This window comes from Rhinatrema bivittatum, chromosome 10 (assembly GCF_901001135.1).
Source record: "Rhinatrema bivittatum chromosome 10, aRhiBiv1.1, whole genome shotgun sequence".
NCBI classification, from domain to species: domain Eukaryota; kingdom Metazoa; phylum Chordata; class Amphibia; order Gymnophiona; family Rhinatrematidae; genus Rhinatrema; species Rhinatrema bivittatum.
Genome location: NC_042624.1, coordinates 40,918,767 through 40,946,101, shown reverse-complemented (window position 1 = coordinate 40,946,101; position 27,335 = coordinate 40,918,767). Strand labels below are relative to the sequence as shown.

The 27,335-nt window shown below is 44.6% G+C and overlaps 1 protein-coding gene across 2 annotated transcripts in view; it reads right to left on the bottom strand.

Moving 5' to 3' along the window:
* Positions 1 to 27,335, bottom strand: part of LOC115100359 — a 181,193-nt gene that overhangs the window by 133,718 nt on the left and 20,140 nt on the right. The window contains exons 1-2 of one of the 2 annotated variants that reach the window (XM_029618777.1): positions 5,300 to 5,386; positions 1,328 to 1,461 (exon numbers count right to left, since the gene is read on the bottom strand). The exons of the other annotated variant lie outside the window; for it this stretch is intronic. The gene's annotated coding sequence lies outside the window, so the exon portion shown is untranslated. Of the gene's footprint in view, positions 1 to 1,327; positions 1,462 to 5,299; positions 5,387 to 27,335 lie in introns of those variants that run through there. 2 annotated transcript variants of the gene reach the window in all.

The window sequence follows — 27,335 nt, the reverse complement described above, 5'->3', positions numbered from 1 at the left end:
AGGACCTGTACAAGGGGATAATCACTTCCCTTTCCTTACTTGATATTCCTCTCTCTATGCAACCCAGCATTCTTCTGGCTTTTGCTATCGCCTTGTCGCATTGTTTCACTATAACCCCTAGGTCTCTCTCCTGCTCCGTGCACATCAGCCTTTCCCCCCCCATCGAATACAGTTCATTTGGATTTCCACTCCCCATATGCATGACTTTGCACTTCTTGGCATTGAATCTCAGATGCCATATCTTCGACCACTCTTCCAGTTTCCTTAAATCCCGTCTCATTCTCTCCACTCCTTCCGGCATGTCCACTTTGTTGCAGATCTTAGTGTCGTCCGCAAAAAGACAAATCTTACCTTCTATCCCTTCCGCAATGTCGCTCACAAAGATATTGAACAATATACTTTATTGATGCACTATATTATTCACCAATACTTCTCTAATACTGTCACACACACTCAATCAAAGTTGACAGACTATGTTCAAGTCAGTGCTTAGCAAGAACTACCAACTTGCCAAGAAGAGTTAGCAGCTTGTTAGTGGCACAAACTCAATCTCTATTAGTCCAATATTCAAAACAGCATTTAACACAATAAGTACTATTTATCCAGCTAAAGGGCACCTAGTGGTGCTCTTTAGCTGACTTACCTGGTTAAGTGGGGTCAGCAAGCACCACTTAACCAGATAAGTCAGGGGCAGGTAATGGGCATAATGGGGAGGAGTTGAGTTAGCTGCATCATTGAATATACAGCACTAGTTAGCATGATGTTTATCCAGCTAACTTCAGAGCTGCACAGCATGCGATTATGGACCCCTATCTTTCTAGGTTGTCTCTGTCTCTATCTCTCTCACAAACACATGCAGACACACACACAGATACACAGTATATGTGCATGCACTGCTGACAGACTCCTTTTACACAAATAAAGTAAAAATTGTCAGAGAGTAAACTGAGATGGCTGGCAAGGCTGTGCTTCTCTTCACTGTAATCTTTCTGCAATGCACTGTGCAGAGTCAGACAAAAAAAAAAATCAGTGCCCATTGTTTCTGTATCTCCAGCTTACTACCTGTTCTAGTGAACAGATGGAAAACAGTGCCTTTGTCTCTCTTGACACAGTAAGAGCACTGTGACTACAACAGTGAAGATCAGAAAAAGCCCTTTACCAATACCAAACTTCTTTCTCTTTTTTTAAATCTTTTTGACTATGAGAGATCTTTTGAAAAGACAAGCTTTGTCTGTGAAATCCAACAAAGACAATGGAGCTTCTTTGTACATGCTCAGACATTTCAGCATCACTTGATGCTATAGGCTAATTTAAAAAAGTGTTTCACCTTGATTGGTTCTCCGTCCTGTCTACTTGCCTGTTTCTCCTGCCTCGAGTCCGAACTGGCTTCTACCTCACATAGGCAATGGTTGGTTGCTATAGTTATCAGTCTCCCTGCAGCACTTTTCAATGTGCCAAAGACTTAAATAGGAAACATAAAAGAATGAAAAATAATTTGTTTAAATTTATGGGCACCCTTCATTCATTTCAGAGGTCAACAAATGAAAGAAAAAGGGTCTCAATCATTTTATTTTACCCATTCATTTCAAATGAATGCACATCCCTACTGTGGATATATGGCAAAAGCACAATTTTATAGAGATGTGAATCGTGTGATCGATCGTCTTAACGATCGATTTTGGCTGGGGGGGGAGGGAATCGGATCGTCTCGGTTTTGTTTTTATTAAAATCGTGTAAATCGTAAATCGGAGGAGGGCGGGAAAACCGGCACACTAAAACAACCTTAAAACCCACCCTGACCCTTTAAAATAAATCCCCCACCCTCCCGAACCCCCCCCCAAAATGTCTTAAATTACCTGGGGTCCAGTGGGGGGTCCCGGTGTGATCTTCCACTCTCGGGCAACGGGTGCGTTAATAGAAATGGCGCCGGCGCTACCTTTGCCCTGTCATATGACAGGGCAAAGGTAGCGCCGGCGCCATTTTGGTTCCTGTCCCCCGACGTCACGAGCGCAGGAGATCGCTCCCGGACCCCCGCTGGACCCCCAGGGACTTTTGGCCAGCTTGGGGGGGCCTCCTGTCCCCACAAGACTTGCCAAAAGTCCAGCGGGGGTCCGGGAGCGACCTCCTGCACTCGAATCGTGTTGCCGTATTGCAAAATGGCGCCAGCCGTATGGCCATTTTGCAATACGGCAACACGATTCGAGTGCAGGAGGTCGCTCCCGGACCCCCGCTGGACTTTTGGCAAGTCTTGTGGGGGTCAGGAGGCCCCCCCAAGCTGGCCAAAAGTCCCTGGGGGTCCAGCTGGGGTCCGGGAGCGATCTCCTGCGCTCGTGACGTCGGGGGACAGGAACCAAAATGGCGCCGGCGCCATTTCTATTAATGCACCCATTGCCCGAGAGTGGAAGATCACAACGGGACCCCCCCCCCCACACACTGGACCCCAGGTAATTTAAGACATTTTGGGGGGGTTCGGGAGGGTGGGGGATTTATTTTAAAGGGTCAGGGTGGGTTTTAGGGTTGTTTTAGTGTGCCGGTTTTCCCGCCCTCCCCCTTCCCCTCCCCCTTCCCCCGATTTACGATTTTTGACGATAAATCGGGGGAATTCCTATTGTATATCGCCTCTAACGATTTTTGACAATTTAAAATATATCGGACGATATTTTAAATCGTCAAAAATTGATTCACATCCCTACAATTTTACTGCATCTTACGTCCAGGCTATAAGACAACAAAAGGTTATAAAATTTGGAAGTGGGTGTAGACTTTTTATAACCACTGTTCTTTCACATAGGTTTTTTCAAGTCTATTACAACCTGGGTGGTAAATGAACCCTTGGGCCAAAAGTGAAAGCTTTGTAACACTGAGAGGATAACTTTCAAACAACTCTGTGCAGTCCCACATACATGTGTATATGACTGCACAGAGATCTACTAAAGTATTTTATAATCTGTACATCTCAGGTATATCTACACCACAACATATGCACATGTTTAGTTATGCGTGAATATCTGCAATGCAATGAAAGCATATTCTTTTCCCATCTATTGTATAAACACACCCATATATATTTTACATGTGAAAAAAAAATAACTTGCTTGTGAAAAACCCCGATTTATATGCAGAAGTCGGTATATTTTAAAATGTGAGTGCGTAATTGAAATTACCAATTTGCCGATACCCCACCAGGTTTCTAAAGACCCTCCTAGTTCTTCACCCAGACCTTCCATCCAATCAATAGCAGACAACAGATGAGTCTGATATCAATTGAACTAGTTAATTAGCTGGTGTAAAATTGTGTGAATAAATTGCTAAATATACTCACATAGGTCTCTCATAAAATAGCAACTTGCACGACTAACTCTTGGCCTTACCTCAGAATGTCCTAGACCACCCCTTATTTGCACATGTAAATGTGCACACACAACAAAAAATATAGATATATCCAGATGTATCTAAAATAGTAGGGATGTGCATCATTTTTCTGATGGATGAAAATATCGTACAATATTTTCTAATCTGTCAGGTATCGGGGGGTCCCCGAAAGCGATAGGAAAACCCCATGAACTTTTTGTGTGGTTTTCTTATTGATTTTGGTGGGGGGGGCGGGAAGAAAGGGCACACAGAAAAAAAAACCCAAACCCACCCCGACCCTTTAAATCTAATTATTTAGAATTCCCCACCCTCCCGACCCCCCCCAAAAAAAACTTTCCTAAAGTACCTGGTGGTCCAGTGGGGGTTCCGGGAGTGATCTCCCACTCTCGGGTTGTCGGCTGCCACTAATCAAAATGGTGCCGATAGCCATTTGCCCTTACCATGTGACAGGGGCTATCGGTGCCATTGGCCAGCCCCTATCACATGATAGGAGCAATGGATGGCCCATGCCATTTTTTAAGATAGTGCCAGCTGTCCATTGCTCCTACCATGTGACAGGGGCCGGTCAATGGCACCGATAGCCCTTGTCACATGGTAAGGGCAAAGGGCCATCAGCGCCATTTAGCTTACTGGCAGCCGACAGCCCAAGAGCGGGAGATCGCTCCCGGGACCCCCGCTGGACCACCAGGTACTGTAGGAAAGTTTTGGGGGGGTCGTGAGGGTGGGGGATTCTAAATAATTAGATTGAAAGGGTCGGGGTGGGGTTTTTGTTTTCGGCTCGGGACAGCCGAAAAAAAGCGGTCAGAATCACGGGAAATGAAGATTTCCCGCAGTTCTATGAACACGATACCGGAAATGATTCCGGAACCAATTCACATCTCTATAAAATAGCACATCTATGAGCACAAGCTACTTACACATGTATATGCTAATTTTATATGTGTAACTGCTTTGAAAATTAACTCGTGTGAATAATGTTCTCTTGAACCAACCAGTCCCCACCCCAACACATAATTAAGAATAACAAGAAATCTTTAAATTAAAAGAAAGCTACTTATTTGAAAATGTACTTTTCCCATGTTATAACAAAGAATTTTTGATATTACAGTAGACACTCTTGTGTCAAAGTCTTTTGTAGAGAAAAAATATTTTTTTGTATTTTAAAAAGTGTGGCATAGTTTGATGGAGCTTGATTAAATACCAGAAGTCACATGCTCAGAAGTAAGAAATGTATTTAATTAGATGCTTTGGATTGATTTGTTCAGGAAAAAGACTAGTTACCCTTTCTTGGATTTAAGAATCAGTGTGCTGACACATTGAATGACTGAAAGCTTTTTTTTTTTTTTTTTTTAGCCATGGGCATGCATTAACAATGTACAATCCATGAATCTGTGTATGTTTCTGTCTGGCCAAGAAAAAAAATGAAATTAAATGATAAAACCTCTACAGGCAGCTTGCCCATTCTAGTAGGCAGTGACAATGTTCCCTGAGGGACTAATCCTTGCCATTAACTATCATAGCCTAAGTTACTGAAACAGCAGCTTAGAGCATAAAACCACTACTTTTACTAAGAGTGGCAAATAGCGTGATTTGCAGTGATCATTATATTCTAGAGATGCGCTTTCCTTTGAAAGAAACAGGAAACTCTAACAAAACATGTTTCAAAATAAAAGAAATATATACAAAATTGTGTTCATTTTTTGCAGTTTCACTTTCCTTCCCGAGCAGCCAACAGCCCAATTTACTAAGTTTTCCTCCCCCGCATCCCCCATCCCCCCTCCAGACTCAGAATAGGAAATAGAAAAGCCTTAATGAATCTTACACCCTTAATAAGAGCATGAGAAGTGCCATGCTGGCTCAGATCAATGATCCATCAAGCTCAGCATCCTGTTTCTGTCAGTGGCTAATCTGGGTCACTTGAAAATACCTGGCAGATCCTAATGGGAAAGTCCATTTCATGCTGCTAACTCCAAGAAGTGAGAGGTGGAGGCACTCGAGTCTATCTGGCTAAGAACAGTTAACAGACCTGGCTTCTAGAATCTTGCTAGAACACAGAACTTGCCCGTTGCCCTGACAACAAAGTTGTGTTTATGATGTTTTATCTGTTTTAATGAGCTGTGCATGTTTTTTATGCAATCTACATTGATCAATTAATTTGGAAATTGTGAAATAAATATTAGATCTCGATCAGGCCCCCATAAAAAACACCTTAAGCAACCCAGAAGCCAATGTTTTAGTAAATGTCAGTCCACGAGCAGGTCTGTAACAGAGTACCAAACTATCTGTGTTAAATATAAGCGTTTGACTAATTAAACTGACAGTGTATGTTTAACATTTTGAAATGAGTAATTGCTGTAGAATTAGTGTAACCGTACATTAAAAATGGCTGTGCGTTTCACTGCTGGCATGGTTAGATGAGAGGCTTTTCAGTTGTTCAGTCTTCAGAGGTTCACGAAATTGAACTTCATTAGTACAGTTTGATATTAACTAATGTACTGCTTTTCACACGTATTTATCGGCTTTTCAGCATAGGCATGTTGAATCATGAATTGCTTAGACCTCATCTGCACCTCTTTTGTAAGAAATCAATAAATTGATCATGCCACAGACTGTATTTATTTTGAGTTTTAATTTGTCTGCACACCTTAGCTAAGGAGATGAGAACACTGGTTGAACTCGTGGATTGGCTAATATCTTTGGAAGTTTTGCTTCACCCAAGCAAAGGCCAAAGGGGAAGGAAGATGGTGAAGGGGGAGAGGGCACCAGGTGCACTGGGTGGCAGGATCCCTTGCCTGTTTAAAAGATTCCTGCACAGATAGAGGATAAAAACTATAAGCAAAGGAAAAAAAAGTCTGTGATGCTGGATCCATATTTATTGTGCCATTATCAGTACAGTTTTATTTTGGACTAACCCAGTGCATCCTGCATGGTTTTTGGCACATAGCCCTAAGTGAAGAGATTATCCCTCTCTCAGCGATATTTCAGTAAGTAAGTCACCCCTGCACTGGGCCCTAAAAGTTAACCTTTCACCCCCAACAAAAAAGGATCCACACCCTGGGAAAAAGGGCACAAAGAAGAGCTAGCTAGGATCCCTGCCCCAAAAAGTTTATAAATTCAGCTCTGCAGAACAGGCACACCGGGACGGGGTTACAAATACATATGGACTGGGCTTCTAAGATTGTATCTTTAAACAATGACCACTCCTGCTGTAAACTTTTAAGCTTTGTAGCTGCACCTTTCAGTTTTTTTCTATTTTCCTCAATTTATCATAACCCGGGCAGCCATGACTGTCCGTCGCCGGGGACGTAATGGGTGGTAACACACCTTCAAATATACAAAATACAATACTCAGTAAACTAGTTGTGGGATAAAACTGGACACAGCTTTATTACAATAAACAGAGATATAAGCTTCATACACAAGCCATAACATAGGTAAGCTATCCGAGGGTACTCTACTGTGCAGGCAGATATCACCTATGACCCCAGGCCCACCACAACCAAGCAAGGCCCTTCATCATCCAGAAGAAAATCACAGGGTGCTCTGGTCACCTGCCACGTCCAAGCAAGGTGACTGCCCCAACAAAGGGTGTGGGCATCCGGTCTGTAGCCACACCAGGGCCAGCAGACTCTGGCGACAGACAGCCCCCCTCGCATTTGATGTTATTTATCACATGCTGTGCACTGTCTCTAGCTGAAACCCCCCCCCCCCCCCCGACAAATATATATATAGAAATCTCTAGCTAACATAGAATTTAACTATCCTGTTGGCCTTTGTGCCAAATGAAAAGGGGTAGGGTGGGTAGATTTTCCCTAGAAAGGCAGCCGTGCGGAGGACAGGAAGCAAGAGGGGCCGAGGTGCTGCACCCCGGTCAGATGCCTCCCCTCTGTGTGGCTGTCCCCCCTCATGGGATGGCTCAGGGCCAGAGTTGGCCAATGAGCCATCCCATAACAGCTCATGCCCCTTCCCAACTGAGCCCTGCTGAGAGACACCATTTCACCCCTCTCCCCCGCCTGTAGCCCAAAGTTCCCACGGCTCAATGCCGAGGAAAGTAAGCACCTCAGTTGGCGGTTCCAGCTTGTCCACTGCCAGCGGAATACCAAAATCTTGGCAATGCTTTGGAAGCCATCAAATAGGTTGCAACACACCTCTGAGCCACGAGCTCAAATGAACACTGGAATCGTCCAAGTAGAGGATGATTCCAGTCAAACCCATGTGCCGGGACAGCTCCCAATATAGGAAGGTGCTGAAAGTCTCAAAACCAAGCAACCCATGAGCATCTATTTATCAAAGTAGTAAGTGCCCTCGAAGCAAAAACCTAGTAAAGGGAAGTCATCTGGATGCACCAGCAAGAGCCGCAAAGTGGACTCTATGTCGACCTTCACAATGAGAGCCCCTTCCCCACAATCCCTGAGGAGGTTGCGTGCACTGTTGACAGAAGCGTATTGGACTGCGCACACCTCCCATGGGATGAAGTCATTCACAGCTCGGTCCGCTGGATAGGAGAGATTGTATATCAGTCTGTTCCTTCTTTGGCACTACCACTATAGGTGACAGGATCATCTTTATTTATTTTATTTTATTTATTTTAGATTTATATTCCGCTTTTCACACTTTTTTTTAGCACTTCAAAGTGGATTACATTCAGGTACTGTAGGTATTATCAAAGGGCAGGAGGTTGAAGGGACCTGCTACCCTGCTTAGACTAATTTCCACCCCAGCTTCTCTCTCACTATGTCAGCGAACCTGGCTGCGGAGTGTGCATTTGCGTGTCGGGCAGGGTTCAGAGGACACTCATACGGGATTCTGAAGCCCTCCTTGAAACCTTGGTGTAAAATAGAGGCTGCATGTCTATTGGGATAGAGGCTAAGACCCAATGCCAATTGCTCCAAGCTGACTGTGGTCGGGGCTTTCTTTGTACACTTGGTGGTGGGGTGGCTGGCGGCGCAGGTAGAGCAGATGTGCTTGCACTTGCAATCCTGCGTCGTGCAACCCTGTTTGTTGAACCACCAACAGGCTTCTGCAGTGGGGTTGGCTGTCCACCCCCGCCACTTGAAGCCTCCCTGAGCATGAAAGGAACAATTGTGCATTTGTGTTTCTGAATTGCATGCTATCTTGTGAGTCAGCCACAACTCGACATCTTGTGCACCCCATGACATGGATGGTATATCAGCATCCTTTCTCTGAATCGCTCATCATAATTCAACCAAGCGAATCCCTCATAGGTGGAGTAGGCACTGACAATGGTATCCAAATAAGACAACAAAGATAAGTGCTGCGAGGGATCGACTCGGCTGAATATTGATGCTAGGCGTGCAAATGATCGCACCCAGTTGTTGATTTCCTCAAGACCCGCTTGAGACTCAAAAGAGCCTCATGCCGTTTGAGATCCTTGCATGATCCTTCAGTCTTCCTATGCCTCTCCAGCAAGCTAAAAATATCAACACATAGGCAATAGCGTATGTGGCACCAAAGTGAACACAGAATGCCCTGCCACAACTGCTTTGTCACGTTTAGAGCCGGCAGGCTAGCATTAGTGGCAATGGTGCTCCATGAGCCTCTGGAGGCTAGAGTAGCAGACTTGGAGCTGAGGGAGACAGAGAGGTACATTGATGAGACCTTCAGGGACATAGTAGCCAAGTCCCAAATCCAGTCTGGCAGCCCCAGTGCTGCCTTGGATCAGAAAGGTCTCCCAGTAGAACATCATCCTGGTGTAGCAGGAAGTGATCCTGTAGCAAGGACTGGCTCTCCAGGTGATGTATTGTCCTCTCGCACTGAGGACAAGTCTCTCAGGGCTACTGCCCAGGAGGGAAGGGTTAGGCCGGCCATCATAGTTGGTGATTCGATTATTAGAAATGTAGATAGATGGGTGGCTAGTGGACATGAGGACCGCCTGGTAACTTGCCTGCCTGGTGCGAAGGTGGCAGACCTCACGCGTCACCTAGATAGGATTATAGACAGTGCTGGGGAGGAGCCGGCTGTCATGGTACATGTGGGCACCAACGACATAGGAAAATGTGGGAGAGAGGTTCTGGAAGCCAAATTTAGGATTTTAGGTAGGAAGCTGAAATCCAGAACCTCCAGGGTGGCATTCTCTGAAATGCTTCCTGTTCCACGTGCAGGTCCCCAGAGGCACGCAGAGCTCCAGAATTTCAATGCGTGGATGAGACGATGGTGCAGGGAAGAGGGATTCAGCTTTGTAAGGAACTGAGGAAACATTTGGGGAAAGGGAAGACTTTTCCGAAAGAATGGGCTCCACCTTTACCAGAGTGGAACCAAGCTGCTGGCACTAACTTTCAAAAAGATGATAGAGCAGCTTTTAAACTAGAACAAGGGGGAAAGCTGACAGTCACTCAGCAGTGCATGGTTCGGAGAAATGTATCCTTGAAGGATACTAATGAAACAGGAGAGTTAGGGCATCCCTACAGAGAGGTTCCATTAAAAGCAAACATAGTCTATATGCCTATATGTAAAAAAAATCACCGAAGCTAATGATTTCTGAATTATCCCAAACAACTGAAAAGCAGGTTGTTAATACAAAAAACACACTTTGAAATACCTGTATGCCAATGCCAGAAGTCTAAGAAGTAAGATGGGAGAGATGAGAGAGTCTAAGAAGTAAGATGAGAGAGTAGAAATACCTACAGTACCTGAATGTAAACTGTTGTGATATCTCAGATCAAATGTCGGTATATTAAAAAATAAAAAATAAAAAAATAAAGTTAGAGTATATAGCAGCAAATGATGAGATTGATATAATTGGCATCACAGAGACTTGATGGAAGGAGGATAACCAATGGGATTGTGCTATATCAGGGTACAAATTATATCGCAATGATAGGGAGGATCAACTTGGTGAGGGTGTGGCACTTTATGTCCGAGAGGGTATAGAGTCCAACAGGATAAAGATCATACAAGAGACTGAATGCTCAGTAGAATCTATATGGGTAGAAATTCCATGTGTGTTGTGTAAGAGTATAGTGATAGGAGTATACTACTGTCTACCTGGACAAAATAGTCAGACAGATGATGAAATGCTAAGAGAAATCAGGGAAGCTAACCAATTTGGCAGTGCAATAATAATGGGAGATTTCAATTACCCAAATATTGACTGGGTAAATGTAACATCAGGACTTGCTAGAGACAAAGTTCCTGGATGTAATAAATGACTGCTTCATGGAGCAATTGGTCCAGGAACCAACAAGAGAGGGGGCTATTTTAGATTTAATTCTTAGTGGAATGCAGGATTTGGTGAGAGAGGTAACGGTGGTGGGGCTACTTGGCAACAGTGATCATAACATGATCAAATTTAAACTAATAACTGGAAGGGGGACAATAAGTAAATCTGCAGCTCTAATACTAAACTTTCAAAAGGGAAATTTGATAAAATGAGGAAAATAGAAGAAACTGAAAGGTGCAGCTGCAAAGGTTAAAAGTGTTCAACAGGAATGGACATTGTTTAAATATACAATCCTAGAGGCGCAGTCCATATGTATTCCAAACATTAAGAAAGGTGGAAAGAAGGCAAAACGATTACAGTCATGGTTAAAAGGTGAGGTGAGTCTATTTTAGCAAAAAAAAAAAAAATCCTTCACAAATTGGAAGAAGGATCCATCTGAAGAAAATAGGATAAAACATAAACATTGTCAAGTTAAGTGTAAAACATTGATTAGACAGGCAAAGAGAGAATTTAAAATGAAGTTGGCCATAGAGGCAAAAACTCATAATAAAACTTTTTAAAATATATCCAAAGCAAGAAACCTGTGACGGAGTCGGTTGGACCATTAGATGACCAAGGGGTTAAAAGGGCTCTTAGGGAAGATAAGGCCATTGCAGAAAGACTAAATTAATTCTTTGCTTCCGTGTTTACTAATGAGGATGTTGGGGAGATACCAGTTCCGGAGATGGTTTTCAGGGGTGATGAGTCAGATGAACTGAACGAAATCACTGTGAACCTGGAAGATATAGGCCAGATTGACAAACTAAAGAGTAGCAAATCACTTGGACCGGATGGTATGCATCCTAGGGTACTGAAGGAACTAAAAAATGAAATTTCTGATCTATTAGTTAAAATTTGTAACCTATCATTAAAATCATCCATTGCACCTGAAGACTGGAGGGTGGCCAATGTAACCCCATTATTTAAAAAAGGCTCCAGGGGCGATCCGGGTAACTATAGACCAGTGAGCCTGACTTCAGTGCTGGGAAAAATAATGGAAACTATTCTCAAGATCAAAATCATAGAGCATAAAGAAAGACATGGTTTAATGGAAACCAGTCTACATGGATTTACCCAAGGGAAATCTTGCCTAACAAATCTGCTTCATTTTTTTGAAGGGGTTAATAAACATGTGGATAAAGGTGAACTGGTAGATGTAGTGTATTTGGATTTTCAGAAGGCGTTTGACAAAGTCCCACATAAGAGGCTTCTACGAAAACTAAAAAGTCATGGGATAGGAGGCGATGGCCTTTTGTGGATTAGAAACTGGTTAAAAGACAGGAAACAGAGAATAGGATTAAATGGTCAATTTTCTCAGTGGAAAAGGGTAAACAGTGGAGTGCCTCAGGGATCCGTACTTGGACCGCTGCTTTTCAATATATATATAAACGATCTGGAAAGGAATACGTCGACTGAGGTTATCAAATTTGTGGATGATACAAAATTATTCAGAGTAGTTAAATCACAAGCAGACTGTGATACATTACAGGAGGACCTTGCAAGACTGGAAGATTGGGCATCCAAATGGCAGATGAAATTTACTGTGGACAAGTGCAAGGTGTTGCATATAGGGAAAAATAACCCTTGCTGTAGTTACTCGATGTTAGGTTCCATATTAGGAGCTACCACCCAGGAAAAAGATCTAGGCATCATAGTGGATAATACTTTAAAAATCGTTGGCTCAGTGTGCTGCAGCAGTCAAAAAAGCAAATAGAATGTTAGGAATTATTAGGAAGGGAATGGTTAATAGAACATAAAATGTCATAATGCCTCTGTATTGCTCCAAGGCGAGACCGCACCTTGAATACCGTGTACAATTCTGGTCGCCGCATCTCAAAAAAGATATAGTTGCGATGGAGAAGGTACAGAGAAGGGCAACCAAAATGATAAAGGGGATGGAACTGCTCCCCTATGAGGAAAGGCTGAAGAGGTTAGGGCTGTTCAGCTTGGAGAAGAGACGGCTAAGGGGGGATATGATAGAGGTCTTTAAGATCATGAGAGGTCTTGAACGAGTAGATGTGACTCGGTTATTTACACTTTCGAATAATAGAAGGACTAGGGGGCAATCCATTAAGTTAGCAAGTAACACATTTAAGACTAATCGGAGAAAATTCTTTTTCACTCAACGCACAATAAAGCTCTGGAATTTGTTGCCAGAGGAGGTGGTTAGTGCAGTTAGTGTAGCTGGGTTCAAAAGAGGTTTGGATAAGTTCTTGGAGGAGAAGTCCATTAATGGCTATTAATCAATTATACTTAGGGAATAGCCACTGCTATTAATTGCATCAGTACCATGGGTTCTTCTTAGTGTTTGGATAATTGCCAGGTTCTTGCGGCCTGGTTTTGGCCTCTGTTGGAAACAGGATGCTGGGCTTGATGGACCCTTGGTCTGACCCAGCATGGCAATTTCTTATGTTCTTATATTCTTATGTTCACATTTTTAAAGTAGAAAAGAGAATATTCAATCAGTCTGAATATGGATGATCTTTAATCAAACACTCTGACACCAGACTTTTCTATTATAGAGTCCTGTTGAGGTTATATATATAATGATTTAAAATCAAGTCCCATTCCATGATTTGGAAAGCATTTGAGACAGTTTACAATAAGGAAGTGGTAACAAAAGCTTGCTTGTAGCTAAAGCACACATTCTTGATGTCAAGTTTCGTACAGCCAAACTATAATCAGCAGATGTTGCTGCCTTTATCAGCTGATATACGGATTGCATTTTGCAAGGAAATTGGGGAGGATATAAATAAAACAGTGATTGATAGTTTTGGGGGCCAATTTTTTGTTCTTCGATATGCAACAGTCTTTCAGTTTGTGAATAATTGCCTTTTTGACATAAAAGAAAAAGTTATTTCAGTGGCTTGATTCCCTTCAGGCAATATATGGTTCCTGTTGTCATCAAAACCAATTACTTGCTTAAATCTTTCTGTACTATAGGTAGAAATGTACTGTAAACAACTTGCTCCTACAGCTGCCAGCATATGCTTTCTTGGAATGTTTCTTCTGTCTAGCTTGATGGTTAGTTGCCTTTGACCAGATGTTATCCCCAAATCTGTATGTCTTTATTAGATACATAGAACTTTATTAAAATATAGAAACAGAGAAATATGATGGCTGAAAAGACCATATGGCCTATCTAGTCTGCCTATTCATACCAACTACTCAATTCTACAGTCCCTAACACTTTTTCAGAGATCCTTCTGCTCATCCCATGGTTTCTTGAATTCAGATACCATCCTTGTCTCTATCACCTGTACTGGAGCTTGTTCTATGCATCTTCCATCCTTCTCAGTAAAGAAATAATCCTTAGATTATTTCTGAATCCACCCCTTTTCACTCTCATCGCATGACCTCTCATTCCAGAGTCTCCTTTCCATTGAAAGAAGCCTACCTCCTGTGCATTGATACCGTGAAGACAGGTTACTGGGCTTGATAGACCTTGGTCTGATCCAGTATTTGCATATCTTATGTTCTTATGTTTACATTTCTCTATTATATCTCACCATCTCACCTTTCCTCTAAGGTATATTTGTTTAGATCTTTAAGTCTTTCCCCATATGATTCAGAACTAAGATCACTGACCATTTTAATAGCCATGCTCTGGACCAGCTTCATCCAGTTTATATCCTTTTGAAGATGCAGTCTCCAGAATTGTCCATAGCATTCCACATGAAGTTTCATCAGGGACTTATACAGGGGCAAGATCACCTCCTTTTTCTGCTGACCCTCCCTTTCCCTATGCACTCAAAGATCTTTCTGGCTTTTACAATCATCTTCATCCACCTTCTTGACTTTCTTAAGCTCATCAGATATAATCAGTCCCAGATCCCATTGCTGTTTCATGCTTACAAGAATTTTGCCTCCATACTGTATCTCTCCCTTGGACTCTAGCAGCCCAAATGCATCACTCTACATTTTTTAGCATTGAATCTTAGCTGCCATACTCTGGACCATTCTTCAAGTTTCACTATATCCCTCCTCATGGTTTCCACATCTTCCTGGGTATCTTCCCTACTGCAGGTTTTGGTATCATCTGCAACACAAACTTTTCTTGAAAGCTGTTCTGCAATATTACTATGAAAATGTTGAAAAGAACCAGTCTAAGGACTGATCATTGCAGTATACCACTAATAGTGACCCTCTTCTTGGAGTAAACTCCATTTAACACTACTTTTCTGTCGCCTCTCACTCTACCAGTTTTTAAGCTAGTCAGTTCTGTAGGACCCTAACTCCCGCAATAACATCATAACGCATGCGTTATTTTTCACATCTCATTATGCGTATGCAAATTTTGAAAATTTAGTCAAAAGGGAGGAGTCTAGGTGAGGTTTATGTAAATGAGGGGTATTTTAACATTGCGTGCGATAGCATTACGCACGTTTTCACACATTTTAACAACATAAATAATTATACCTTTATTCTTGGCATTAAGCTGAGTTATATGCCCAAAACGGAATTTGCGATAAATATCGCAAATCCCATTTTGGGCAGGGGAGAGGGAGGAGGGAGAGGGAAAGGAGAAGTGAGGAGTGGAGTGGAATAGAGAGGGAGAGAGAGCCTCTGGGGTGGCACACATATATCCTTTCCTCAATCCAAATCACATCAAATGTTCACAGGTGTTCTGTCCTGTTCATACGTCTGATTGTGCATGTAAATCTGGCCCCCAAACTATAGATCACCAACAAAACCTCATCTCAGGTTACTAGTTGACCCTCCTATAGTGGTATAAATAGTTGACTAATATGAGAGCCTTATAAAGAGAATCTCTCTCTCTCTCTCTTTCTCTCAGCAGCCCAAAAATAGCACAAGTTGCAGTAAATACCTATGCAGCTAGGATCTGCTCTTTACATGTGGAGGTTGCAGACTGGCTAATTCCATCCATGACTCCTAGAGATATCTGAAAAATGCCAGGTAGTGGTAGTGGCCTTGATGTGTGCTGGCAAATCATGGGCTCCCTGGGTGGATGGTCACAGGTCCTGCTCTAAAGCTGGCATAAGTACAGTATGGTTTCCTTGTTGAATCTGGATCTTTACATGACTTGCTCCTTTGACAGATCCAAAAACTGTGCCCTAGTCCAGTATACTCTCTGTGTGGGGTACCTCCTCCTCCTCTGTTCATTCTCCCTCTTCAGCTGTTGTGCCATGAGTATCCATAAGACTATTAGTGTCATTTTGAAAATGGATTCTCCAGCATTGAATCCCACACCCAAGTATGGATCAGTCTGTCTCAGGTACACTTCAGTATGGTCTGGTATGTCCTAGATACACTAACTATCACTCTCCCCCCCCCCCCCCCCCAATGGCCCATTCTGTCCCAGTCACACTCACTCCAACCCCCTAGCTACTGCTGTGTCCAATAATCCAGAGAAGCCAGCCCACCAAACACCATATCAAAAAACACTCTGAAAGTTTGAAGTTGGCACGTAAATGAGCAGTAGTAAATGTACTTGCACAATGTTGATAATGTTTGTGTTGTGTTCCGCGCCCATGGCCGTCCGCGGGCACGGCCCCCTACCTTGTCTGCTTGACCGGACCACCAGCGGCAGCGTCGGGGCAGACTGCCCCGCGTTCAGGCCCGGTGCCCCCGTGCGTCGGCGCGGGCCTCTGGGCTAGCCGCTGGGTCTGGAGCCGTCCCTGTTCCTCCCTCGTGGCAGGTGCTGCTTTCCTCCGCGGTCTGGGACCCAAGATGGCCGCCGCCATTTTAGGCATGAGGCCACGCCTCCTCACCAGATTTAAAGGGACCTCGTCCCTTTAATTGCTCACAGCTGATTCCTATCCACAGGGTCAGAGGAAGTATAAAAGGAAACTTCCTCTGACCATTCCTTGACTTGGCAACTTCGTTGTTCGTCAGGTCTGCTTGCTTCAGTGAGTTCCAGTGTCTTGATTCCTTGTTCCTGCTTCATCTTGGTATTCCTGGTTCCTGACTTCGGATCGGCTAGCGGTGATTCCTGGTATTGACTTCAGACTGGCAAGCGGTGATTCTCTGGTGTGTGACTTCGGACTGGCAAGTGGTGATCCCTCGGCGTGTGACCTCGGACTGGTAAGCGGTGACCCTCTTGCACTTGACCTTGGACTTCTCCCTGACCATCGTCTCCAAGGGCCCACCTAAGTCCCAGCGGCCCGGGTCCCTACGAGCTCCTCCCGGGGGGACTGCGGGCTTCCAGGGGTGAAGCTCCAGTCAGCCCTCGCACTGTACGTCTGTTCCTTGACCTCTCAAAGGTCCACCTAAGTCCCAGCAGTCCAGGTCCCTATGGGCTCCTCCTGGGGGGACCACAGATGTTCCTTGATGTCACGACTCCGCCTGCCTTCACAGTTGCGTCTGTCTACAGTGCCGAGGGTCAGCTGGTCACATCTTCTGTTCCTGCCTCGCCACCCGACGGGAGAACCTACGGATCTTCCTCCAAGGTATACCATCCTCCCGTCGGCCCAAGGGTCCACAAGCCTGAGCATAACAGATTGCCAAGTCCATGGACCCGGCGGAGGTATCTGCCCGCCAGGCCATTCCTGGAATGGCCCAGCGCCTGAAGGATCAGCAACAGACCCTCGATGCCCTGGTCTCTGCAGTACAGGGTCCGACCCAATGCCTCAAGGCATTAGGGCCAATGACCCTACACTGCCGTCTCCGCATGGGGCTCAAGGAAACCGCCCTACTCAGCCACACACCGTCCAGGCCTCCAAGGGCGACCTGGGGCAAGTAATTCCCACTCAACTCCCGGCGCCCTTTCGATATGCCGGAGATGCAAAGTTGTGTCGAGGATTCCTCAGCCAGTGCCAGGTCCATTTTTCCTTGCTGCCTGCGCAGTTTCCCAGCGACCTGGTCAAAACCAGCTACATTATGTCCCTGCTCGACGGGAAGCCTCTGATCTGGGCCTCTCATCTGTGGGAGAGAAGGGACCCTGTCTTCGAAAACTTGAGTCAGTTTCTGTCTGCTTTCCGGCAGATTTTTTATGAACCCATCCGCAAACCCACTGCAGTCTCAGAATTGCTCCGATTGCAACAGGGTACTCGGACAGTGGCTGAGTACGCTATGGTATTCCGCACCCTGGCCGCAGAGCTGAATTGGAGAGAAGATTGCCTGCATGGAATCTTCTTGGAAGGGCTAGCCTCACGCCTTCAGAATGAGCTAGCAGCGAAGGAACTCCCAGACAACCTCAATGGCATGATAGAATTGGCCAATCGAGTGGATCGTCGGATGAGGTTTCGCCTTCCGGTAGTTAAGGCAGTGAGAAGGCCCTCACCTCCTTCCAAGAGTGCATCTGAAGCCCTTCGGGCACCCGCCGAGGAGCCCATGGAGTTGGGTCATGGGAGAGTGTCTCCTCAAGAGCGTCAGCGGCGCACAAAGGAAGGACTTTGCTTTTATTGCGGTGCAGCAAGCCATCGAATAGCAGCCTGCCCAGCACGACCGGGAAATTCCGGGGGCCTAGGACCTGCAGGAGGTCTCTTCCTGGGCCGCACTTCACCCGCACCTCCATTAACGCTGCCAGTGGCGTTAACCTTGGTGGATGGGGAGTTCCACAAGCTAGCCCTAGTGGACTCCGGCGCTGGCGGCAATTTTATAATGAAAGGCCTGGTGGAACACAAAGATTCCACAAGTTCGTCTCCCGGTTCCATTGGTCATTTCTTCTATCCAAGGGAAGCCCCTTCCAGAACAGGTGACACATACCACGATTCCTGTCCAGCTGAGGGCTGGGGTCCTCCACCAAGAGCAGAAGCCATTCTACGTTCTGGAGTATTCCATTCATCCGGTCATCCTAGGTCTTCCCTGGCTCCAGGAGCATGAACCCCAGTTTGACTGGAAGACCCTACAGCTGTCTTGCTGGGGGGCCAAATTGCCACAGCAATTGCCTCCAATCTGTGACTCCAGCTTCCTGCCCTATCACCTCCACCAGCCTTCCAGGCCTGCCGGCTCCCTACACCTCATACGCAGATGTTTTTTCTAAACAACGGGCCGAGATACTTCCACCTTATCGATCGTTTGATTGTGCTATCAATCTCCTCCCAGGTACTGAGCCTCCCCGAGGACGCACTTATGCCCTCTCGCCGACCGAGATGCTGGCCATGAAAGAGTACATTGAGGAGAACTTGGAGAGAGGGTTTATCCGAAAATCGAAGTCCCCAGCAGGGGCTGGGTTCTTCGTCGCTATGAAGGACGGTAGCCTTCAGCCCTGCATTGACTATCGGGGCTTGAACGCGATAACAGTCAAGGACCGTTATCCCTTGCCCCTCATCTCCGAGCTATTCGAACGGCTACAAGGTGCGAAGATCTTCACTAAGCTGGATCTCCCAGGGACCTACAACTTGATCTGTATCAAACAAGGTGATGAATTTCTATGCCATAAGATGATTTCTATGCCATAAGAATCCATCAATTCCAGTTCAACCCACAAGCCCTCTTCCAATATGTAACCAGCCTGATTACATTACCAGACAGATGCAACCCTGACAACGACGATGAAGCAAAATGTGAGAAACTAGCTTCATACTTCCTCTCCAAAGTGGAAACCATTATGGCACGCTTCACAGTTCACACTGACCCTACAAACCTATCAGCATCCAAAAATACTCCTATAGACTACACCACCCAGATCACGCAACTGTACCCTGCCACGCAAACCGCAAACACCTCTCTCTCGAACTTTGAAAACACATCTGCACTAGAAATTGAAACTACACTCAAAAAAATCAAACCTGCCTTCCACCCTTCAGACAATCTACCCACCAAAATGCTTCTCACAAGCCCCGCCACTATAGCCAAATACATCGCATACATCCTAAATAAATCCATAACACTAGGCCAGGTCCCAAAGCAACTTAAGCAGGCCATTATTAAACCTACCCTCAAAAAACCGAATTTAGATCCCAATGAACCAGCCAACTACCGCCCTGTATCTAACCTCCCTTTCCTCTCTAAAATACTTGAAAAGATTATCAACAGACAACTCACAGATTACATTGAAGAAAACAACATACTCTCCTCATCCCAATATGGTTTCCGTAAACACCATAGCACAGAAACGCTACTCATCACCCTCTCGGAAACTATACTTAAAGCTATGGACAAGGGACAATCCCACATACTTGCACTGCTGGATATCTCTGCAGCATTCGACACGGTCAACCATCTCACACTTATCAAACGACTCATGGAAATTGGCATCTCTGGCACCACCCTACTTTGGTTCCAATCATACCTTAATGACAGGAGTTACAGTGTAAAAATTGGCTGTAACAAATCTAAACCTGTCAAACTATCACAAGGAGTACCACAAGGCTCATCCCTTTCTTCAACCCTTTTTAATATTTACCTCCTTCCCCTCTGCCAACTTCTTTCTAAACTGGGTATCCAGCATTTCATATATGCTGACGACGTGCAGATACTCATCCCTATATCTGACTCCATCACAAATGCAATGAAGATCTGGAACTCTGCCCTGTCTGAAATAAACAAAGTACTCACTAACAATTTCCTAGCACTCAACACCAACAAAACAGAACTTCTCATTCTTTCTCCCCCTAACAACCCCTTGCACAATCTTCCCCCCACCCCCTCTCTACCCGGCCACCCTCCTACACAACAAGTCCGCAACCTTGGCATAATGATAGACAACCAATTCAACCTCAAAAAATTCATCTCTGCCACTATAAAAAGCGGATTCTTTAAGCTCCACACCCTGAAGAGAATCAAACCTCTTCTCCACACCTCCAACTTCCGCACAGTGCTGCAAGCCATGATTCTGTCCAAACTCGACTACTGCAATTCCATCCTACTAGGCTTACCAAAAAGTACCTTACAACCGCTACAGTTACTACAAAACGCTGCTGCCCGCATCCTCACCAATACTCACCGTCATGAACATATTACTCCAGATCTTCAGTCACTACACTGGCTCCCCGTAACCTCCAGGATAATATATAAATCACTCACACTCATACACAAAGCCATTCACAACCAAAACATGCAATGGTTCCCAGAATATTTCTCATTCCACATTCCGACTAGACCAACAAGAATGCAACACCAGGCCAAACTCCAAACACCCTCTCCTAAACTCATGAAGCATGTCACATTTAGAGAGCGCTCATTCATTATAGCAGGAACCTCCCACTGGAATAAAATGCCTCCCCATTTACGCCAGGAACCCTGCCACAAAAAATTCAAACACAATCTCAAAACCTGGCTGTTCAAACTAGCTTACCCCGACTAACTAACGGACTCCCCTCCAAAGCTACGATATGACCACCCGACTGATTCACGCCCAATTATATCTTTTCTCCCTCCTCCCCACTTCTTGTGGGTCTCCCTCTCCTCCACCTTCTTACTCCTAATACCCCACCCCCCCCCCGCCAATAACCTAACTGCTTTGATTAACTCTATTGTTTAAAAAAAAAAAAAATGTACATATGTATATAATCCATGTATTATTTCCTCCAGCCCCTGTTAACTGACTCCTTGTTAAAAAATTTATATTATTGTAAAGCTTGTTGCTAGGTTATGTTACATTGTGAACCGAGGTGATGTTTTGCAAACGTGCCTCGGTATATAAAAAACCCTTAAATAAATAAATAAATAAATAAATAAATGAATGGAAGACGGCCTTCAATACCCAAGACGGCCACTATGAGTATCTAGTGATGCCGTTCGGGCTCTGTAATGCTCCCGCAGTGTTCCAGAACACCATGAATGAGATACTCCGCGACCTCCTGTATCAAAGCGTTGTCGTATACTTGGACAACATCCTGATATTCTCAGACACTCTGGCTGCTCACCATCAGCACATCATCCAAGTACTGCAACGCCTCCGAGAACATCAGTTATACGCAAAACTGGAAAAGTGCCTCTTTGAGAAGGAGTCCCTTCCATTCCTGGGATACATCATATCCAGTGAAGGGTTCCGTATGGACCCCCAGAAGTTGAAAGCCATTCATGAATGGCCCCAGCCGTCCGGATTAAAGGCACTCCAGCGATTCTTGGGTTTCACAAATTATTACTGGTAATTCATCCCACACTATGCGTCCATAGTGGCCCCGATGACCGCCCTGACCCGGAAGGGCGCAGATCCCAAGAAGTGGCCTCCAGGAGTGGAGACCGCCTTTCATCGCCCCTTATCACGTGTGATACCAAGATGGGGGCAGAGTCGTCCCCAGAAGAGGAGGAGTCGGGGCCTCACCGGGGCCGACTCCGCAAAGACGCCGCGGACGACGAAAAGGTAAGGGCCTTTTTGCGTCCTATTTCACGCCCAATAGCTTCACCTTCTATGGTGGTGCTATTGGGTGTGAAACCGGCAGCGATCACACCACGGCGGTGTGATCGCTGCCGGCTAGCGCAGGACCGCCCCCCCATTTCTGTCCCCCGCCCCTCATTACCTAAAGTATCGCAGGCCTGCGATACTTTAGAAAATGAGGCCCTAAGTTACAAGGGATATTCAGCGACACGGTTATGTCACTGAATATCTATGGTCAAGGCACAACTTACAACATCATCACACAATAGGAATCATTAATAATTACTAGAGATATGAATCAGAACTGGAATCGGTTCCGATTCCGATTCACATCGTTAATTTTTTTTAGTGAGGCCCGATTGCGTTTTTGTTTATCGGCTGCACCTGAGCCGATAAACAAAAAACCCACCCTGACCCTTTAAAACTGACCCCTTAGCTTCCCCCATCCTCCCGAACCCCCCAAAACTTTTTACAAATACCTGATGATCTAGCGGAAGTCCCGGGAGCGATCTCCCAGTCTCGGGCCATCGGCTGCGCTAATAAAAATGGCGCCAATGGCCCTTTGCCCTTACCATGTGACAGGGTATCCGTGCCATTGGCCTGCCCCTGTCACATGGTAGGAGCACTGGATGGCCGGCGCCATTTTTATAAGTGGCAGCCGATGGCCCGAGACCGGGAGATCGCTCCCGGGACTTCCGCTAGATCACCAGGTACATGTAAAATGTTTTTTGGGGGGAGGGGTTTGGGAGGGTGGGGGAAGGTAAGGGATTAGTTTTAAAGGGTCAGGGTGGGGTTTTTTTTTTTTATCGGGCCATCGGCACCATTTTTATTAGTGGCAGCCGACGGTCCGAGAGTGGGAGATCGGTCCCGGGGCTTCCACTGGACAACCAGGTACATGTAAAATGTTTTTGGGGGGGTTGGGAGGGTGGGGGAAGGTAAGGGATTAGTTTTAAAGGGTTGGGGTGGGTTTAGGGGTTGTTTTGGTGTGCCGGTTTTCCTGCCCTACCCCCAAATAACTCCCGTTAGTGGACTCTAACCCGATTAACAATTTTTTCACGATAAATTGGGGGAATTTCTATTGTATCGCACTCTTTAACGATTATTGATGATTTAAAAAATATCGGACGATATTTTAAATCGTCAAAAAACGATTCACATCCCTAATAATTACTATCATACATTTACACAATACTATAATTCATTATGTGCTACAACATATATGTAATCCCATACAAAGAAAACATAATTTGTTCAAATTGTTATCATTTATTTATATTGCACTTCAACCAATTCACACATTATGTATAAAATATACACTTTAATCAAACATGATGAGTGACCTCGTCCATCTTATAACTGTGGAAATATCATATTCAAATAACATAATTCAATTATACTATAATACTCTACAGACATCTCCTACCCTATCCCTTTAATATCCCATATCCACATTCACACTCATTCATACACATAAAACCTAAACCCACCCATAAAATACAATTAATATTTCAGTACTCACTCGCTATTTAGACATCTAATACATTGATGTTATATTGTTACCCCATTCCACCCCCACGGTTCCAACAATGTTCACCCCTATTTAGACATCTAATACATTAGCATTACACTATTTCCAAAGGTATATATAATATTTCACTTCAGTAGTGTTCACACACACCCCCCTCCCCCCGTTCCAACGATGTTCACCCCAACAAGGTGCCTTGTTTCACCCTACCAGAGCTTCTTCAGGGGAAATCTTTAACAAACTCAATCTCCTCGGGGACAAATTCCTGTTCACGGTCGAGTACTAATTTAAAAAATCCCATGTACATCCACAAATCCCCGTCAAATCAGTCTCTCGTGATTTCACTATTCAAAACAGCTTTACCCAACTCCGTTCCAGCTTTACTGTCATTCTTTTATAATACTTCTATATCTGTACCAACAGGAAGACAAAACTTAGACCCGGTGTTGATGAAATCTTCATAAAGTAGCCGCATACAACCAGCTTCTCTTAAGGGGAATTACTTCAATCCGTCTCTCCTCACGGACCAACCCAGCCAGGTATATTATATATACCTTTGGAAATAGTGTAATGCTAATGTATTAGATGTCTAAATAGGGGTGAATATTGTTGGAACCGTGGGGGTGGAATGGGGTAACAATATAACATCAATGTATTAGATGTCTAAATAGCGAGTGAGTACTGAAATATTAATTGTATTTTATGGGTAGGTTTAGGTTTTATGTGTATGAATGAGTGTGAATGCGGATATGGGATATTAAAGGGATAGGGGTAGGAGATGTTTGTAGAGTATTATAGTATATATGAATTATGTTATTTGAATATGACATTTCTACAGTTATAAGATAGATGAGGTCACTCATCATGTTTGATTAAAGTGTATATTTTATACATAATGTGTGAAGTAGCTGAAGTGCAATATAAATAAATAATAAAAATTTGAACAAATTATGTTTTCTTTGTATGGGATTACATATATGTTGTAGCACATAATGAATTATAGTATTGTGTAAATGTATGATAGTAATTATTAATGATTCCTATTGTGTGATGATGTAATTATTGGGGGAATCTGGAATATTCCTCATAGTATTGTACCAGACAAGGCACAACTTAGCCAGATAAGTTATACCCAGCTAAATTAGATCAGCTCTATAGCCCACTGCCTGCCCACAAATTGGCTGGCTAAAAGATAGCCGGATAAGTCCATTGATTTTCAGTGGACCACTAGATAGCCGGATAAGTCCTATTTATCCAGCTATCCAGCGCTAAATGCACTTTCAGTATTGGGCCCATAGTATCTTGAAGATGAATTTTAAAAGCCCAGTGCACGCCAAAACAAGGAGATGTGCGCACAAGTCAGGCCAGTGTGCACGGAGCGGATTTTAAAAGCCACCTGTGTACGCGCATACTTGTTGATATACGCACAAATGAAAGTTCAAAAAAGGGGCAAGGGCATGGTCTGGGTGGGGCATGAGTATTCCTGCATTTCACATTGAAATCTGCGCATAACTTTACTTCTGCTATGAAAGGCATCTAAGTCATAAAACAAACAAACAAAAAAAAAATAGATCAGAACGGTTTTAAGGGTCAGGGCTAGCAAGGGGAAGGAGGGAGAACTGGGAGCAAACTGGGAAAATGGGCAATGACGGCATGCATTTCTTCTAAAATTCCCCCACTTACACAGTAGAAGCAGGATTTGTGTGCGCAACTGTGCGTCCACTTAAAATTGCTCGCACATGAGTGTGTGGTTAGGCTATTTTATAACATGCACGCACATACACGAGTCTGTTATACAATGGAAGCGCCCTTGAGCTGAGGCCGACGAATGTCCGTACATATGTGCTTGCACATCTGTTTAAAAGTTACCATCATAGTGAATGACAGCAAATAAAGACCAAAAAGGTCATGCAATCTGCCTAGCAAGATTTTTTTTTTTAAGAGTACTAGCAGCTGCCACACCATACAGGCTATCCTCAAGCCTTCTGTTAAAGGTAGTAGCAGCTGCCATTTCATGCAGGCTACCCCCCCCCCCCCCTCAAGGCTTCTAGTAAGAGTTGTAGTAGCTGCCCCTCCACGCAGGCTACCCCCCCAAGTAGCAAAGTAAACTTTAGATGTCATAGAAAAGTTATCACATTTCTTCATTTCCATTCTCTAATATCATGACCACTAGTTTTACAGTTTCCTTTCCATTGGAAAAATATTTGATTTTTGTGCATCATTAATTCCATTCAGGTATTTGAAGGTCTATATCATATTTTCCCTGTCTCTTTTCGCTTCCAGGGAATACATATTAAAGTCCTTTAGTTTCATCTCATATGGCTTTTCCTTACAGACCTCACACTATTTTGGTCATGTTTCTCTAAACTGCTTCTTTTCTGTCCTTATGCTTTTTGAGATGAGGTCTCCAGAACTAAACACAGTGTTCCAGGTGAAGCCTCAGCAACAATCTGTATAGAGGCATTATTACTTTCTTTTTCTTTCTAGTTATTCCTCTATGGATACAGTCCAACATTCCCCTGGCCCGACCACCTTGTCACATCATCAGACACTATCACCCTAAAGTCTCTCTCCTACTTGGTGCACATCAGTCTCTCGCCCCCCAACACATACAACTCCTTCGGATTGTTGTACCCCAAATGCATGACTCTCCACTTCTTAAGAACATAAGAAGTTACCATACTGGGTCAGACTAAAGGTCCATCAAGCCCAGCATCTTATTTCCAACAATAGCCAATCCAGGTTATAAGTACCTTGCAAGTACCCAAACTTTAAAAAGATCCCATGCTACTAATGCCAGTAATAGCAGTGGCTATTCCCTATATCAATTTAATTAAATGCAGTTTATTAACTTCTCCTCCTTTCTCCTATGTGATACCATATCAAAAGCACATCAGGTTCTCTTCCTTGATCCAATTCTCTAATTACTCAATTACAAAAATCAATCAGATGTGTTTGACAGGACCTTCCTCTGGTAATACCATGTTGTCTTGGACCCTATAGCTTATTGGAAAGGTATTCAATGTCTCTGGTACGCTGCAGGCCGGGAGGCAGATGTTCAGGCAGGACGTAGAGGTGCTCTTCAACCTGGAAGCTGGTGCTCCCCCAGGAGGAGCCCGTAGGAGCCCAGCCGCTGGGACTTAGGTGAGGCTTCACCCTTGGAAGCTGAAGCCCCACTGGGAGAAGTCCGTAGGAGCCCAGCCACTGGGACTTAGGTGGGTTGATGATCTTGAGACTGGAGTGGGCAGGCTGATGAGCAGGACTGAGAACTGGAACCAGACTAGAACAGTAGACAGAAACTGTAGCAAGAGTCGGATACTGGAACCAGGCAGGAACTGTAGCAGGACTCTAGTACTGGAACCAGGCAGGAACTGTAGCAAGACTCGGGTACTGGAACCAGACAGGAACTGTAGCAAGACTCGGGAACTGGAACCAGGCAGGAACTGTAGCAAGACTCGGGAACTGGAACCAGGCAGGAACTGGAGCAGGCAAGCAGGAACCAAGCAGGCACTGTAGCTGGCAAGCAGGAACCAAGCAGTAGGGATGTGCAGCCCGAAAGTTTATGTTCATAAGTCCATAAGTTGAATGGGGGGCTCATTTGCGGTCAATATGGACATATGGAGAATTCCATAAGTTGAGTCTATGTCCATATGTGCAAATAAAAATTTAAATAAAAATTTAAACCCCTCACCCTCCTTAATCCCCCCCAAAACTTACCAAAATTCCCTGGTGTCCAGCGGGGAGTCAGGAAGCCATTCCTCCCAGTGGTTTTGCGAGGAGCACGTGACGGCCGCGTCACGTCGATGACGCGGCCGTCACGTGGTCCACCGGGATTTCGCTCCCGGAGCCCTCGTTTTGAACAAACTGAACTTTTGGCCAGCTTGGGGGGGTCAGGAGGCCCCCCCAAGCTGGCCAAAAGTGCCTTTTGGGCCCAACGAGGGGTCCGGGAGCGGACCCGAGGGGAATCACGTGACGTCCGCGTCACTCCGTCG